This window comes from Mytilus edulis, chromosome 4 (genome assembly GCF_963676685.1).
Source record: "Mytilus edulis chromosome 4, xbMytEdul2.2, whole genome shotgun sequence".
NCBI classification, from domain to species: domain Eukaryota; kingdom Metazoa; phylum Mollusca; class Bivalvia; order Mytilida; family Mytilidae; genus Mytilus; species Mytilus edulis.
In genome coordinates this window covers 22,922,656-22,942,544 of record NC_092347.1, presented here as the reverse complement: position 1 = coordinate 22,942,544, position 19,889 = coordinate 22,922,656, and positions in this window count along the sequence as shown.

Genomic DNA, 19,889 nt, shown 5'->3' with positions numbered 1-19,889 from the left:
TACGTTATTCGGTCCCTGGTAGAGATGTATCTCATTTGCAATCCTACCAAAACATTTCAGTTGTATAAAGAGGAAGGCTACTATTATGTGCTAGAAAATTATGTCATACGTAGTGTTTTGCTATTAAATGGTCCAATTACACAACAAATATTTCATTTTTGTGTTGGTTATTTTTTTTTTTTTTAGTGTGTAATGCTTTGGTATAAAACTCTTGTATACTGTAATGGTGATCATGCAGTGATATCGGCGAATACAGCTTTAATTCGACTATGTAAAAGCAAACTGTCATGTGTATATGCCCGTGTTTATTAAAAAGGCATAACACGAGACGTTTTTCTTACATCTAAATACAACAAGAAAAACATTCAAGAAACACGACATTACCAAACATGACACCAAAAAAGTCGTTTTTGAACATTTGAGTGAAAAATGTAACATTCACCTTTAAATAAAAATTACCAGCTGTTGAGTAGCATAGCATTTTTGCTTTTAACAAATAGAGCTGTTGACAATTATTGGCGACACCGTTGTTCATTTGCTTTGTGTCAAATTGATATAAGTAACTTGTGTTAACGCCCTATGTACTTTCTAGTACAGAATCCACATTAAGATACTCAAGGAAATAATGATTTTAAGTGCAAATGTTTTTGTAGTATAATTGTTCGAAGAGAGTATTAACAAATGACAAGAAATAAATGAAAGACTAATTTAACACGTTGAATTAAGATAAATAACACACATTCATCAACAACCATTTTTTTTATGTAGAAAATTAGAACAAATATTTCGTACTCAATAACACTTACTGTGAGTTGACTGTTAGTGTTGCTCTCCACCAATTGCAACTCATTCAAAATTTTGACCAAATTGCAATTTGTTTTATTAAACCAAATTGTTCAACTGGTCAGAAAATTGAACAAATTGTTCAGTCAAAATGTGAAAGTGCAAGGTGATAAAATAAAACATACTTACAATCCTATAAGACTTGAACTCCACTTTAATGATGTTGTGACAAAAATTAGTTTATCAGTTTGTATAGTTAAATTATATTCATTTCCATGCTGAAGGGGAACTGTTTATTTTGAATTGCTATTAAATTGTCCAAACTAAGCTTTCATATAGTTTTTCTTTCTAAAAGTATTCTATATTTATAAGAATCAGATATCATTTTAAATAAAACATCATATATTCAGTAAAATATGTGTGAAATAACAATATGCTATTGATAAATTTTCAGGGGAGATAACCTAAAATATTATTCTTTTGAATAAAGACTTTTTGAAAGAAAAGTTATTATCTCCCCCATGGAAACTTCCTACAAACATATATTGCAATTTTACACATATTTTACTGAATATGAAATGTTTTAATTCACATAATGTCTGATTCTTATAAATATAGAATACTTTTTTGAATTGCTATTTAATTGTCCAAACTAAGCTTTCATATAGTTTTTCTTTCTTAAAGTATTCTATCTATAATACTAAAATTACGAGGTCCAATTTGTCAGCCGTCATCACGTAAAAACGATGAATCAAAAAATTCAACTTTATATATAACTAATATAGTACAAAGGTGTAGATTAAAAATTACACCACTCCAGGCCCTTTTGTTTTCCACATAATTAATTTTGCCAATAATTAAGAAGTTCCGGGTCGAGTCCGATACCGATACCAATAGTATATTCACCTGTTACTGATTACCTTATCTGTACGTTCCGCATCTGACAGGCGCACCACCAAACAGTGTATTCAGGATTAATATGTTATATAGTATTACACGGGTCATAATCACAGGGTTGACACTACTTTAATAATTGTCAAATTGTTACCTATTGTAGTATTTTAATCAGTTAGACTTTCTAAGATAACAATACGAATACTAAAAATCTGGACTAAAATAAGGCGTATAGGTACAGTTTTCAATTTGTTAGCGGGCATGACGTAAAACAGCGAATCAAAGAATTCAACTTTATTTATGACTAATATAGGACAATGCTGTTGATTAAAAAGTACTCCATTCCAGGACCTTTTGTTTTCCAAATAATTAATATTATCAATAATTGATAAGTTCCAGTTCGACGGGTTCAAACAGAAAGATTTGAAAGTGGAGAAAACTGTGTATCTTATAATCGGCATGACTTGCTCAAATGACAATACTAATACTAAAATAAGGCTTGCGCATAGTTATATACTTTAATTCAGTCACGGACCTGCGATATCACAGGTGTGTTCTAGTATTTATAAGAATCAGACAATATGTGAATTAAAACATTTCATATTCAGTAAAATATGTGTAAAATTGCAATATATGTTTGTAGGAAGTTTCCATGGGGGAGATAATAACTTTTCTTTCAAAAAGTCTTTATTCAAAAGAATAATATTTTAGGTTATCTCCCCTGAAAATTTATCAATAGTATATTGTTATTTCACACATATTTTACTGAATATATGATGTTTTATTTAAAATGATATCTGATTCTTATAAATATAGAAGACTTTTAGAAAGAAAAACTATATGAAAGCTTAGTTTGGACAATTTAATAGCAATTCAAAATAAACAGTTCCCCTTCAGCATGGAAATGAATATAATATAACTATACAAACTGATAAACTAATTTTGTCACAACATCATTAAAGTGGAGTTAAAGTCTTATAGGATTGTAAGTATGTTTTATTTTATCACCTTGCACTTTCATGACTTGGCTGTGGTTTTCTACAGCAGTTGGTTCAAATTTCTGACCAGTTGAACAATTTGATTTTAAAAAACAAATTGCAATTTGGTCAAAATTTTGAATGAGTTGCAATTGGTGGAGAGCAACACTAACAGTCAATTCACTGTAAAATAGTTTTAAAAAAAAACACAGGTACCATGTTCACCTGTCTGCCAAATGGCTTAATATTCAATCTTTCAGCTTTTTCTAGCAGGAAAAACATTTAATTATGAAAAATGTATTTTGAATTAAAGATTTACGATACTAATTAGCGATGCGATTACCTTCCGGGTTTTGATTGCTACATTAGCCGTTGTGTTATCTTAGTGCAACTAATCAATTTATTTGTGTTCTTTTACTATAGATTAGTATGATAGCATTTCAATTTTATCTGTAAAAATAATCTAAGTGAGAGAGAAAGAAAGAGAGAAAAAAGGGAGAGAAACAGGCAGAGTTTAAATTGATTGAAATAAGCAAGAGATAAATATTGAATACCTTATTCTGAATCTTATACTAATAATTGCTTTTCATTGTTACTTAAGCTTAAGTTGTGGCCTTAAAAGGAATCAAATATCTGTATACATAAAAAAGATAATTAATTACTTTTAAAACCAGATGGTTCGTGAAAACATCATTGCTAATTACTAGCTATATGTTCTTTAATTTTATCCATAGATAGACAAGCATAAATCTATGAAAACAACAGATACATGCTATAGTTATTACAAACGTTTAAACTGAGCGATACCTTAAGCTACAACTCCCCAAAAATGTGCGTCGAACTGTTACCCTGTTTCGTAGCGGGTCTCTGCCGTTGGCGATCGAGACAGGACGATATGTCCGACCACGAACACCAGTAGATGAAAGACTATGCCGACTATGTAATAGCAACGATGTCGAAAGTGAAATTTTTTTTTGTTTTCTGCCCATTATATGACGATATTAGATTTGAATTGTTTGCTAAAGCTAGAACTTTAATTGATAGTTTCGATACTTTGGATATGGACAGTAAATTTATCGAAATAATGTATTGTGAAGATATACAAACTTCTTTGTCATATGCAATTTTTAAATCTTTTCAGAGACGAAAACTCTTTAGCACATGAGAATTTATCAAGCAAAAATATTTCATGTTTTTCTATTTATATTTATAAACAGTGATTGTAACTAAAATTGTTTAGTCATTTTGGAAAAAAACTTTACTTTTTTTTTAAGTTTACCTGTGATAATTAATATGTTTCTATTGTTATTTCTTATTTTTAAAGCTCAGTATGATAATAAGTTAATCTTTTTAAATCTTTTTTGGATTTTTAGAATTTGAATTTTTGAACATTTAGACTACAATGACTTGTTTAATGAAGTCTTTTAACTTTTTGATTTTAGAAATTTTTTACATAAGGGTCTCATAAGTATACATAAGGCAGAATATTTGGTCTTTGTATTTTGTGTTGTTTATGAAATTGTGTATATATATATATATGTCTGATCAAATATGTGACACTATAATAAAATAAATCATTATTATTACCATTTGCAATGACAAAAGACATATTTTCGGGTAATGTGTATTTCTAGAGAAACCTAACGGTAATCAACTCTTCATAACATGTTTTTAAAATCGAGTCGTGGACTTATAGATATAACAAATTATTATGCTGAGAGGGGTCACATAGTTCTATGTGGAGACTTAAATGCAAGGACTGGGTCAGAATTAGATTTTATAGAAAATGATACATATGATCCATTTGCAATGGACGATGAAGAATATGAATATGATATTGGGTTACAGAAAAGGAATAGTTGTGATAATAAAGTTGATGCTAGAGGCAAGCAATTACTTACATATGTATTACTTTAAAACTCAGAATACTGAATGGCCGTATGTTGGGTGATTCAAATGGTAATTTTACTTGTTTTAAACCTAATGGCACAAGTGTGGTAGATTATATTATTATGTCGGAAGATTTGATTCAACATACTTTGAATTGTAAAGTATCAAATTTTATTCCCTGTTTTTCAGATTGCCATTGTAAGGTATCATGTATGCTGCTTGCCTCATATTGTCCTGTTTTTATAAATAAGAATGAAAATACTCAAAATTTTCCAGGTAAATTTAAATGGACCGACTGCTCAAAGGAAAAATTTCAGGATGCTCTATGTCACCCATCTTGTAAACTTGATATTAATGTTTTTCTAACTAACAATTATCAAGATAAATCAAACATAAACTCTGCTGCTACTGACCTGCAGAATATTATTATTAAAGCAGCAAAAATGTCACTCAAATTCAAATCTAATAAATATAAAAAGAAAACTATTAATAAGAAAAAATGGTATGATCAAGATCTTTACAATAAAAGGAGAGAATTAAACATTAAGGCTAAGCATATGTCTGAAAATCCATATAATATTAATATTAGAAATAACTATTTTAAACATTATAGAGAATTCAAAAAGTTAAAAAAATATAAAAGAAAGGAGTTTAAATCAAAAATTGTTAAACAGCTTGATAATCTACTAACTAAGAATCCAAAGGAATACTGGAACCTTGTAAATAAACTAAAGGGGGAAACAGAAGAAACTAGGGACACCCCAGAAACTTCTATAAATAACTCCACATGGACAAAATACTTCCAAGATTTAAATTCTCTATCTGATACCAATAAATCAAAAATAAACCTATTAAATAACATGCTTGTTGATTTAGAAAAAGAGAACATGTCAAATGTATTAGACTATAAAGTGACTAATCAAGAAATATTTAAAGCAATTACCAACTTAAAACCTGGAAAGGCATGTGGTCTGGACCTGATACTAAACGACATGCTTAAAGCTGGACAAACAGCCCTTATAGGCTGCATTAATAAACTTTTTAATTTAATATTTGCTCATAGTACATATCCAAAGCTATGGTGTGAAGGATACTGTATACCTATACATAAATCAGGAAATATAAATAACCCTGAAAATTACAGAGGTATAGCTATAAATTCTTGTATTGGAAAGTTATTTAATGTTGTGTTAAATACAAGACTTTCTAAACATTTAGATGAGAGAAATATTTTGACTGATTGCCAAGCTGGCTTCAGAAATAAATCAAGGACAACAGATCACATGTTTATCCTCAAATGCTTAATTGATAAATATACTAACTGTAAGGGAAGTAAATTTTATGCTTGTTTTATTGACTTTAAAAGAGCTTTTGATACTGTGATACACCCAGGTATTCTTATCAAAATGCTCAAGTCAGACATTGGGGGAAAATTTTACCAGTTAATTAAACACATGTATACACTTAATAATTTAAGAGTAAAAGTTGATAACAAACTAGGTCCATGTTTTAACTCTTATATTGGGGTTAGACAAGGGGATGTTTTAAGCCCTGCCCTTTTTAATCTATTCATAAATGATCTACCTAACTGTTTACTAAATTGTCCTGATAGTGTAAAACTCAGCACTAGTCGCATAGACTGTCTTATGTATGCAGATGATGTCATTGTATTTTCTGATTCTGCAGATGGACTTCAAAAGCGCTTGAAGGCATTGGAATCATACTGTGATACCTGGTGCCTTAATGTAAACTTAAAAAAAACTAAAGTCTTAATCTTTAATAAAAGTGGACGCCACATAAAAGAACCATTTTATTTTAAAAGTGAATTAATTGAAACTGTTTTCAAATATAAATACCTTGGAGTTATATTCCAGTCAAGTGGCCTATTTAATTATGCAAAAGAAGACTTATTTAATAAATCTTTAAAAGCTTCATATAAACTTAATAGATGTTTATCTGGCTCAGATGCTAGTATTAAAACAAATTTACATCTGTTTGACCATACCATTAAACCTATTATTTTGTATGGCTCAGAGATATGGGGAATGTTTAAAACCAACTCTGCTTCCTGTAAAAAAGATGCTACAAATGTGCTTGAAAAAATATACCAGAATAATGTTGCTGATAAAATGAACTTAAAGTTCTGTAAGCATATTCTAGGCTTAAATAATAAAAGTACAAATGTTGCTGTACAATCAGAATTAGGTAGATTTCCTATATATTTTAATATTGTTATATCTATGATAAGCTATCTGCATAGATTACATCATTGTAACTCAAATTTATTGAAAGAAGCGTTTTTATGTAACAAAGATATGCATGAAAATAACACTATAACATGGTATTCCTCTGTTAAATTTATTTTACAAAAGCTTGAATTGAAAGAAACATATTGTATTGATTATTCAATTAATAGATTAAAACAACTTATTATGAAAAAGTTAAAGACATTATTTTTAAAAGCATGGTTCAATGATAAAGATAATGTTAATGGAAAGCTAGATACATATTTTTCTCATAAAAGTAATTTCCAAATGGAAAAATATCTTGATATTCAAAGTTTTCAATCAAGACAAATTTTATGTAAATTTCGCATAAGTGCTCACCAATTAAGAGTAGAAAAAGAGCGACATAAGAACAAACCTATAGAAAGGTCACAGAGGACTTGTAATTTTTGTTCTCATAATGATATTGAAGATGAGTTTCATTTTTTAATTAACTGTCCATTGTATAATCAATGTAGAGAATCACTGTTTGCACTAGCTCATGAACACTGTCAAAATTTCAATAACTTGGACTGCAAATCAAAATTTTTATGGTTAATGACCACTGAAGATCAACATATACTGAAAAAGTTATGCATTTTTCTTATCCAGAGTTTTCAATTGAGATCCACAAATTCTGTTAATGGCTAAATCTCTTTTAGTTTATCTATATATATATATTTTAAATTCAAAAATTTAATTTAAGTGCACATTTGTCTATGTGTATGCATATTTCTTCTATTATTATGTAAATGCTTATAAACAAACTGCAGTAAAACTCTAAGGTGCTTATCATATTCCTGCAATTGTCAAAAAATATAATTATATACATAAATATCTAGTAATTGGTTGCTGTGTGTACATGGGAGAAAAATACCCTTATATCTAATCAGTTGAGGCTGCATATCATTTGTATGCAACTCAAAACACCATATCTGTTTAAAGGGGAATAATCCTTACAGAAATTGATTGATTCTCTCCCATATTACTTTCTATTCCATGTGCATGCAATAACCGTTCAGAGTTCTATTGTCATGTATTTCATTTTATTATTTCATTGTTATAACAAATCATTGTAATCATTGTATGAAATTTAAAACCCGCAAGGGTCCATAATTGGATTAATAAAGTATTCTTATTCTTATTCTTATTCTTATACTGATTTAGTAATTGAGATATGTACTTGCCATTATTATTAGCATTCTAATGATTACTAGATTTGTCTTGTAAAAAGTTATATTGTAGTATTGAAGATACAGGATTATTGCGAAGCAATTAAACGGTATATATGAATAAAGAAGATGTGGTATGATTGCCAATGAGACAACTATCCACAAAAGACCAAAATGACACAGACATTAACAACTATAGGTCACCGTATGGCCTTCAACAATGAGCAAAGCCCATACCGTATAGTCAGCTATAATAGACCCCGATAAGACAATGTAAAACAATTCAAACGAGAAAACTAACGGCCTTATTTATGTAAAAAAATGAACGAAAAACAAATATGTAACACATAAACAAATGACAACCACTGAATTATGTTTGGCAATAAAACTCGCACGATGAATGCCGGTTGAATCATATCTATGCAGCATTTGACTGTCCCTTTGGTATCTTTCGTCCCTCTTTTATGAAAGCGCTAAAATTAATCTGGCATATGTGTCCTTTGTTCAATCATCGCAGTAATAAATGCACTTCATAATTTCTGCAGTTACAGTACTCTAATCTAGTGAAGACTATATATACAAACAACTGATAAACAGAATTTGATGTGCACGCCACAATACAGCATGTACTGTGTGCTACAAGCCTATATATTACTAAACGAACGGAAGTTTTTTTTTTCATATAGCAAAATTAGCCACGTACTATATGCTAGGAAATAATGGTACGATGCAATTGAAGCATACGTTGATATCCCGCAAAAGTTACGACATTGATGGGCTGAATTTGATTACAGGTTAGATAATACGTCGTCATGTTTAATGAATATTTTCAGCCCGAGGCGTAGCCGTGGGTTTTAAATGTTCATTAAACATTACCAAGTATTGTCTGATCAATTTAGAACATATCCAAACCATCGAGTGATATAACAAAAGTTGCCCCTCCTTGTAATATTCTAATTTTGATTTTAGCTCTAATCAAATTTCAACCTGGTTATCGTTATTAAAAGTTTAAAGAGATGTAAATAATTTAAACATTTCAACTAATGAAATCAAAGAGCAATGCGATAATTGTGTGATAACCAACAAAAAGATATATCATGAATGAATGAAGATTTCTTCTGCTTCAGGTCAATTTAATCTGATGTATCTAAAATTTCTTCTTTTTAAAAAGCAATACTATATATCATATTTTTCTTAAATTATATTAATTTTGATATTGAATAAAACTCAATCAAATGAATTTTGATTAACAATCGTTTCAACATCAGATGCTTGCTGTTTTATTGACGAATGCATTTAAAATAAATAAAAACGTTATTGACTTTGAGGTCTTGTATAAAATTGAGATTCAATACTACATGTATTTTACCCTAACTCTTTTCAATTCTTTTTTTTGTAGTGGGGAGGGAAACGTCTTTTTTTTTAACATTAAATAAAATTAACAATGTAAAAATCTCAACTTAAAATGCTTTTATAGTTCTATTCTAGATCTCCTTTAATAGTATAATTGGACAAACAACAGTACTCCTCCTTTTTTTTCTTTTGCTTTTTTCCTTTGGAAATTGCCTTAGGGAATTGTACACTTCGTTAGTGCAGTTTTAAAGAGTTCACTCACATAATTGATGTACAATAAAACGTCATTCATGTATAGCATTTTATAGGGCATGGAACACCATGCACTTTGAAAAATAGAAGGTAAAATACTGACTTTCCATTGCACGAGAAAAGGTGAGAATGTTCTTAGACGAAGTATTTGTGATTAGTGGCTGTAAAATTTGAAGATTATTGAATCTCTTTAAATGCTGTCACATACTGTATTATGATATTCTAACGCATTTAAACAGTTGTTCTCTTCTATAAAGACACATGATTTAATTTGAAACCATTTGATGTGTTGTAATTTTCTGATTAATTGACAATATATATTAATGTTCTGATCCTATCCTCACCGGACACTGATTATTACATCCATGTCTAAACAAACAAATTGTCTGACCTTCGCTCACAGATTAAATCATCAAACTTTCATCTATATAAGTCATTCGAACTAATGAAATGTCGGGTTCTGACTGACTGGCTTCTAAATAAACCTTAGGGCACAAAAATTGCAATCAAAGTAATTGCCACAAATATTACCTTTGTACACAGCGTATCAGTGTTTGAACAGAAGATACCAAAACAGAAACTAACACAATTAGACTAAGTTGTCCTACATGATAGCTTGCAATATAAGGACATCATGACAAGATTTTAATTAATTTATTGGATGATTGATATAATACTTGACTTTAAAGAAGAATAGAAAAGAAGGATTGAAAAGAAGGATATTGAAAAGAAGTATAACTATAGCAGCTGAAGGAAGACGAATGATCTTTACTGCAAAAATATCTGTAACCGGAACACTTTATTGCACCAGAGAATCCCTAAATATATTATAGAATATCTATGTCACATATGATCAATGATTTATTTCAATTATCTAAAACAAAATGGCGTCCTCTTTGCCTCGATTATGACATCACCGAATTTATATATATATTTTAGGTGTTACGGAAGGGTAAGAATATCTTATAACACTAATGCCATCCGTCATTTACCTTCCGTAAAATAGATATAAATCATGAGCAAAATGACGGATGGCATTAGTGTTATAAGATATTCTTACCCTTCCGTAACACCTAAAATCTCTTATAACACTAATGCCATCCGTCATTTTGCTCATGATTTATATATATATAAATCATGAGCAAATTGACGGATGGCATTAGTGTTATAAGATATTCTTACCCTTCCGTAACACCTAAAATCACCCCTTGTGTTTGGCTGGGTTGGTGTGTCTATCAATCTTTAATGTTCTATGAAGTGTTTGTGGATTTGTTTGTCTTTTCATAGTCTCTCATTTGATGTCAGTTTCTCTTCGACATACTATTTTTGAATGTCCCCTTGGTATCTGTCTCCTATTTTTTTTAATATCATTTAAAATAATGACACGGAAAAAAATCATGATGATTACATTGACCTATAATGTAGAAATCATTTGGGACTGTTGTCTTTTATAATTTTCAATTCATTGTCTTTTGTATTGACGTAAGCATGTATTAGGAAGACAAAAATGGAAATATGATTGCGTGATCACACTGAAAAGGCGAACAGAATAAGTATTTATATATTTAATTACAGAATTCATTTTCTTCCTAAGTCTACACTAAAAGCATAGATATAATTTCCTGTAAGACTATGTAATCATAAATCTGACTTTGTCATTACAATTAGTTCTTATTTCATTCATTGACGATGTATTAAACTAAAGAAAAAAATGCTGACGATTTAGTCAGTGGCGTGAGAGCACAACCTTGAATTGTGGTCATATATATCATGATGGTAAATGAAGGCAACAGACGTATACCGCTGTTCAATAGTCATAAATCGAGATAAAGTGAAAAAAACAAATCCGGGTCACGCATTACCTATAATAGGAAAACAGAAGAATAACAGAAAAACTGACCTGCTAAAAAAGATCAAACATAGAAAACTATTTGATAAAAACAGCCATATTCCTGACTTGGTACAGATCATAGCGAAAACATATGAGGATTTAACCTGGTTTTATGACTAGCCGAACCTCCCGCTTATATTGCAACTATTTCATGTGAAAATCCGAAGATTAAAACATGTAGATCTGGTTTTATAATGACAAAAATTTAAATGTAACACTAATTAACGGTAATCATTACAGAACGTTATTTTGAGATAAACTTTTTTCGACTAAGTGATAGGGGAAAAAAATATTGTCTCATTCCCCCGACCACAAATAATGTTTTGTTACCCATACATACATGGTATACAACTGTACCCAAACTTTAAAACCGAAGCTGTCTATATTCACAATTTCACACTTATTGTAAGTATAATTGTGTTTCATAATACGATCGCTTTGATTTCCGAATGCTGCTCACATGGATTTTTCATTGTTCAACAACCTTAGTAAGCGTCCCCCTGAAGTGGTCATTATTTAGTTTTTAGTTTTCTATGTTGTGTTTTGTGTACTATTATCTGTCTGTTTATCTTTTTTTCTTTTTTTCGCCATGGCGTTGTCATTTTATTTTTAATCTATGAGTTTGAATGTTCCTCTCTTATCTTTGGCCCCTAATTAACGAAGTATTTATGTCAAAATTGATTAAGTAGTTTCAAAAGTCAGAACTATGATATTTGCCTTTTTTCCTTGTTTTTGAGTTATTGAAAACAAATTCCGGAATTTTAATCATCATCAACATCATAAACAACACGACCGGTAATTTGCTTTCTCTCTTGGACTATTTAAATTATGGGTCATTTTCATCAATCATAAGTTTATATTTACATTCTTGCCTTCTTCTTCTTTCAAATACCCATCAACAATTATTTGGATTCAATTATAAGAACGAAATTAATTATTTTTGTTACTGTAAAATTATAACAAACCATTAATTTTGCTATCATAAATACAATAAATGATACAAGTAAAAGTAGAAGCGAAGAGTAAAATAACAACAATACCGAACTCCAAGGGATATTAAAACAAGAATGTGTCCAAAGTACACGGATGCCCCACTTGCACTATTATTTGACATGTTCAATAGACCGTGAAATTGGGTAAAAAATCTAATTTGGCATTAAATTAGAAAGATCACACCATAGGGAACATTTGTACTAAGTTTCAAGTTGATTGGACTACAACTTCATCAAAAACTACCTTGATCAAAAACTTTAACCTGAAACTCACACTTTAATTTTCTATGTTCAGTGGTCCGTGAAATTGGGGTCAAAAATTTAACTTGGCTGTAAAATTAGAAAGATCATATCATAAGGAACATGTGTACTAAGTTTCAAGTTGATAGGACTTCAGCTTCATCAAAAACTACCTTGACCAAAAACTTTAACCTGAAGCGGGACAGACGGACGAACGTACGGACGAACGAACGGACGGACGAACGGACGCACAGACCAGAAAACATAATACCCCCCGTCTGTCGTCGTCCTGCGTCTGTCGTCGTTAATTTTAACAAAAATCTTCTCCTCTGAAACTACTGGGCCAAATTTTACCAAACGTGGCCACAATCATCATTTGGGTATCTAGTTTAAAAAATGTGTCCGGTGACCCGGCCAACCAACCAAGATGGCCGTCATGGCTTAAAATAGAACATAGGGGTAAAATGCAGTTTTTGGCTTATAACTAAAAAACCAAAGCATTTAGAGTAAATCTGACATAGATAAAATTGTTTTGAGGTCAACATCTATCTGCCCTGAAATTTTCAGATGAATCGGACAACCCGTTGTTGGGTTGCTGCCCCTGAATTGGTAATTTTAAGGAAATTTTGCTGTTTTTGGTTATTATCTTGAATATTATTATAGATAGAGATAAACTGTAAACAGCAATAATGTTCAGCAAAGTAAGATTAACAAATAAGTCAACATGACCGAAATGGTCAGTTGACCCCTTTAGGAGTTATTGTCCTTTATAGTCAATTTTTAACCATTTTTCTTAAATCTTAGTACTCTTTCACAAAAATCTTCTCCTCTGAAACTACTGGGCCAAATTAAACCAAACTTGGCCACAATCATCATTGGGGTATCTTTATTAAAAAATGTGAGGCGTGACCCGGCCAACTACTCAAGAAGGCCGCCACAGCTAAAAATAGAACATAGGGGTAAAATTCAGTTTTTGGCTTATAACTCAAAAACCAAAGCATTTAGAGCAAATCTAAGTCGTGAAATTGATGATCAGGTCAACATCAATTTCCCCTGAAATTTTCAGATGAATCGGACAACCTGTTGTTGGGTTGCTGCCCCTGAATTAGTAATTTTAAGGAAATTTTGCTGTTTTTGGTTATTATCTTGAATATTATTATAGATAGAGATAAACTGTAAACAGCAATAATGTTCAGCAAAGTAAGATTTACAAATAAGTCAACATGACTGAAATGGTCAGTTGATACCTTTAGGAGTTATTTCCCTTTATAGTCAATTTGTAACCATTTTTCGTAAATCTTAGTAATCTTTTACAAAAATCTTCTCCTCTGAAACTACTGGGCCAAATTAAACCAAACTTGGCCACAATCATCATTGGAGTATCTAGTTTAACAAATGTGTGGCGTGACCTGGCCAACCAACCAAGATGGCCGCCACGGCTAAAAATAGAACATAGGAGTAAAATTCAGTTTTTGGCTTATAACTCAAACACCAATGAAAGCATTTAAAGTAAATATGACATGAAGTAAAATTGTTTATCAGGTCATGATCTATCTGCCCTGAAATTTTCAGATAAATCGGACAACCCGTTGTTGGGTTGCTGCCCCTGAATTGGTAATTTTAAGGAAATTTTGCTGTTTTTTGGTTATTATCTTGAATATTATTATAAATAGAGATAAACTGTAAAAAGCAATAAATGTCGGCAAGGTAAGATCTATAAATAAGTGAACATGACCGAAATGGTCAGTTGACCCCGTTAGGAGTTATTGCCCTTTATAGTCAGTTTTTAACCATTTTTCGTAAATCTTTTACAAAAATCTTCTCCTCTAAAACTACTGGGCCAAGTTAATTATAGATAGAGATAATTGTAAGCAGCAAGAATGTACAGTAAAGTAAGATGTACAAACACATCGCCATCACCAAAACACAATTTTGTCATGAATCATCTGCGTCCTTTGTTTAATATTCACATAGACCAAGGTGAGCGACACAGGCTCTTTAGAGCCTCTAGTTAAAATGACAAACCAAAAGCTCATACTTATCTAAATTCCACGAAGAATAAAATGAAGATGGATCATTATTACCTACACAAAGACGAAGCTATATCATAAACAAGCTTCTCAAATATGAAAGCCTATTGATACAAGTGATTGCAGAAACATGATGACGTTCCTTGATCATACATCTTCAGTAAATGACTAATGGATAGCTAACCAATTTATATGTTACGAGTCATTTTGCTAGCATTCATTATTTGTTACATCTATAAAAATATGAAAATGGATAGTAGAAATCAAAGCAATGACTCACAAAAAACCTTATATTAGAATCAGTAAAGATTGTTAAAAGAAAGTATATTTTCTTTTAACCGAACAAGATATCGTCAAATATTAGGAACTGCAATAAGCAACCAGGTTACACCATATCATGCGCACTAGGTGATAGTTCTACAAATAAAGGCAATTTTTGTATACCGCTTTTCAAGAGTCAATAATCTTTTGAGAGAAAACAAACCCGGGTTTTAAACTAAAACCGAGGGAAACATATCATCTATAAGAGGAAAACAACGGAACTACAGAAAAACAGAAGTCCCAAAAAATAAAAATAAATAAAATAAAAGCGCAAATGCAACATTCATAGAAAAAAACTTTTTTATAACATCTGAAAGATTCCTGAATTAGTACAGGACTATCACTTTTTAAGAAAAAAATGTTTGTTGAACCTGGATTTATTGCTAGCCAAAACTCCCGCTTATATGGCGATATTTTAAAATATTTCTAAGATAACAGAAATAAAGGTTAAACAAACGAGCACACAGCACAAAGAAACGCACGAATGATTAATATAATTGTCGTTACAACATGTAAAAAGTAAAATCCAAAAAATACTGAACTTCGAAGAAAATTCAAAACAAAAAGTCCCTAATCAAAATCTAATGCATAAGCACATCAAAGGAATTGATAACAACTATCAGAAAACGCAGAATAACAAGGAACAACTCAATCAACGACAGAACAGGACATCACACACGGGGACGTATTATTCTAACGTATATATACTCTTGAATTTCATACAATTCTTATCACAATACTAATACAAATCCATCGATCAAGTGTGGCATTGAGGGATATGAGAAAATAAAATTAACTTTTTAGAAACTTTCAATATCATTTCTAGAGTTTTCCTCCATCTGGGACTATCAAATCTAAAACCTATTAACGTTATTTGATATGAACGTATATATAACAACAATTATGTTTGATAAAAAAACAAAAGATACTCATCATTATATATTTTTTGTTATGCATGTCACCCATAAAAAATAAGCGACAATCCTGTAGACATATAGACAGTTCTCCTAGAATAGGAATTCATTTGACTTAAAACTCAGGACTTAATAATACTTGAAAAACTTTATCCACATTTTTGAAGAGGGCGTAGAGATGGAAAGCACCTGAACAGCGAACAATTCAGAATTCCATGATTCAAAGCAGAAAACAATAAACAGATACCTCTAAAAACAATACATGCTCCTGGAATAAAAGCATGTTAAATTTTATCAAATCATTCATTTAAATGTTTCAGAGATAACTGTGCCTTCCTTTTTGTTTTACTTGCATACTTTAATATAGAGGGTTATACTAAAAGTTTCTCGCTGCGTTGTAGACACATTTGTGGCCTTTGGTGTGTTTTGTGCTCTTAGGTGAGGTGTTATTCTCTTTGTCACATTTTCCTTTTCAATTTTCAATTCGGTTCATCAGATCTTATATTTATTAGATACACAACAGAACATATTTCGTTTATAAAATGTGTAGTGATTAGTGATGCGAGTTATACAGCAGAAGCAACATTATCATTGTGACCAAATTTATGCAAATATGACCTGCGAATAATGAAAAATGAATTTCTGCGTTACATCCAAGTAATGCAAAATTCGATACGTAACACACGTTTTTAATGCCGTCCGAGAAGAATAACAACAGACTCATTAACCGCATACTAGAAAATCATCTTAAGTTAACATGTATATGTTTGTCCAAAGAAGATTCCAAATACTGGCAAAAAGTAGATGTAAAACATGTAAAAGTAACCACAATTTCAGTTTAAAATATATAACTGAAAAACTTATTTAATAAAGTGATTTTTACAGCGGGTGACCATGAGGGCATTCCGGTGTATTGCTATCGCATTGATTTCCATTAGGTAACTTTCGGGTTTTTTTTAACCAATCTATTTACATGATGAATACGCAGAAATTACCGAGTGCAAAACAACATTCCTTATCGCTTGTTATAAATCTCTTTCATCAATGAATCCTCAACAAATGCAATTTAAAGAAGACAAATTAATAATTTCAAAATGTTTTGTAATACTCAAACATTTACTTGCCACTCCACTGGGTCTGTGTACACAATATTTTGTAATGTAACTTGCAAAACCCAGAATGATGTATACATTCTGCAGTGTCCATGTGGCATGCAGTATGTTGGCGAGACAGAACAGCCAATCAACAAACGCATGAATGGTCATCGTAGTGACTACACCTGCAAGCCCGACCTCCCCGTAAGTCGTCATTTAAGATCACATGGGCACGCCCAAGCTGATCTTAAAAAACTTACCATCACCATCATAGATCACAACGAGGACTGGTCAAAAGCCGACAGACTTGCTCGAGAAAGTTTTTGGATAAGAAAGCTCAGAACAGTTTCCCCAGAGGGGGTTGACGAAAAAACATAGAAGGGTCACTCATTTTCCCTACCATCACTAATTTCCTGCCATCACTTGTGTCCAGTAACTCCGGCTTCCGTACTGGACTCTTACACTTTTCAGGATTTGTTTTGTTTTAACTACAGTTGGCAGGGATGTGTAAATACGCAGCCACGTTCTATTACTTAACCTCAGTAAACATTTATGACTCATTTTTCTAATCATCTAATTACTATATTTTTTGGGATGTTTAAAAACGCAATCTCTGTTGCAATTGCTCTACCGTTGTCATATTTTAAATATTATACCAGCTTAGATCTGTCAGGACTGTTTATTGGGACTGTATATCCACGCAGTTGTTTAACATCTCAACTGTCACCACCTTTGGGAATTTAGAGTTGTGCCAGTTCACATCGTAAATAACTATTTTTATTTTGGCATATCTTTGTAGTCTTTGCACCGTGTTTGGAAATTTTAAAAATTGTTCCAGCGTTCGCTCAAATTGTATAAATTTAAAGATTTTGATAGAGTCTTAATTTGAATTGACTAGATTCATTTGTCATCGTGTAATTACCGAGGAAGGATATCTGTTATCCGAAATATCTAACATATTGTATATATATATATATAGAATAATACATGGCAAAATCCGTATCGCATGCTGTATCACCACGAGAAACCAATATCAGTCCCGAGGGCCGAAGGTCCCAAGGGCTGATATTGGTCGAGTGGTGATACAGCATGCGATACGGATTTTGCCATGCATTATTATGTTTATCATATATTTTTTAAACCAAATTAAAATCGTAAAAAAAAATGCGTTTGTGCGGAAACAATTTCACGAACATTATGACCAAATAAACAATAAAACTTCAGATATTTTTACATCTTATGTTACTTTTTTATATAAAAATCGCTCGTCAAGTTACTGGGTAATAATAATTGGAACAAAAATCGATTTTATTTGAATTGATAGGACGTTTTTTTTCTAATAGAAATCAAACGTCGATGTCATTCTTATTATGACGTCACGCCAGGTATGCGATACGGATTTTGCTATACGATACGGGGTATGCGATACGGGTTTAGCTATGCGATACGGGGTATGCGATACAGGGTAGGTGATACAGACTGGAAAAAAGAACCTTCATTAGATATACAAAATTACTGTAATTTGTACTAAATATATGATAAATGTACTTATCATATACTTTGAACAAATAACATATATTTTTTACCGTATGATAATAGCATTTAATTTACGTAAACCCCATATTTTTCGAATTGCTTCTTAGCGGGCTGATATGAAAAGTTTATCACAAGCTTCGACTATAATCACATGCCTTTCCGTAACGTTATCGCATGGCATTCCGGTGATACTCGGCAAATTCCGGTAAATACACCTCAATGGTACGTTTTCAGTAAAAACTATTACATAGTAGGGTACAAAACAATTATTTTTTTTGTGCTGACATGAATTATCATTGATATTGTTATATTTATAAATTAACTGTTTACAAAAATTTGATTTCTTTAAATACTAAGGCTTTTCTACCTCCGGCATAGATTACCTTTGCTGTATTTGGCAACACTTTTAGGAATTTGGGATCTCAATGCTCTTCAACTTCGTACTTTATTTGTTTTGTTTTTTTTAACTTTTTTGGATTCGAGCGTCACTGATGAATCTTTTGTAGACGAAATGCGCGTCTGGCGTATATATAAAATTTAGTCCTTGTATCTATGATGAGTTTATTTAGATACTGGAAAGTATATTGTGTAAAATAGATAAAAAAAAACAACAACAACAACAAAGAAATGATGAAATTAACGCACTTTTAAAAGTTTCAAACATAATTTAGAAAGTTACCTTAAAAATGCCAATTTTTCCAAACAGTGTTCATTATGTATATTAAAAAATTATTTGTTTTCGTCCATATCAAAATATATCATACTGCTGTTTTTCTTCTCTGTTGAGACATATGATTTTAAGAAATATTTCATATCGAATGTACGACGTCCATTTACTTTTCACTCTTTGAACTTCTATTTGAGAACCACGTAAAAAGATCAAAATACATGTATATCAATCTGGGTTTTTTTCTCAATTTTTAAAGCATATGATAGAAAGATCATAAAATGTTCTTTTTCATATCGCACGTTTTATCAGTCCTCGGTCAATATCAGCATTCGAGCCATGCAACTCTTGGGAGGATATTGAACCTAGGGCTGATAATACGTGCGATATGAAAAATGCCATGTAATAATCTGATAATATAAGTAAAAAGCATTAATATCTATATACACGCATGCGGAAGAATATCTTAAGAACGTTTGCATCCTAAGGAACGTTAACTCTGCATGGGAGATTCAACATTTTTCACGGGAAAGTACGAATGCCTTCTCAAATCCCATCTATTAGAAAAATCGAATTAAAACAGAAGAGTGTCCACCATGCACTTGTACTGCACAATTAT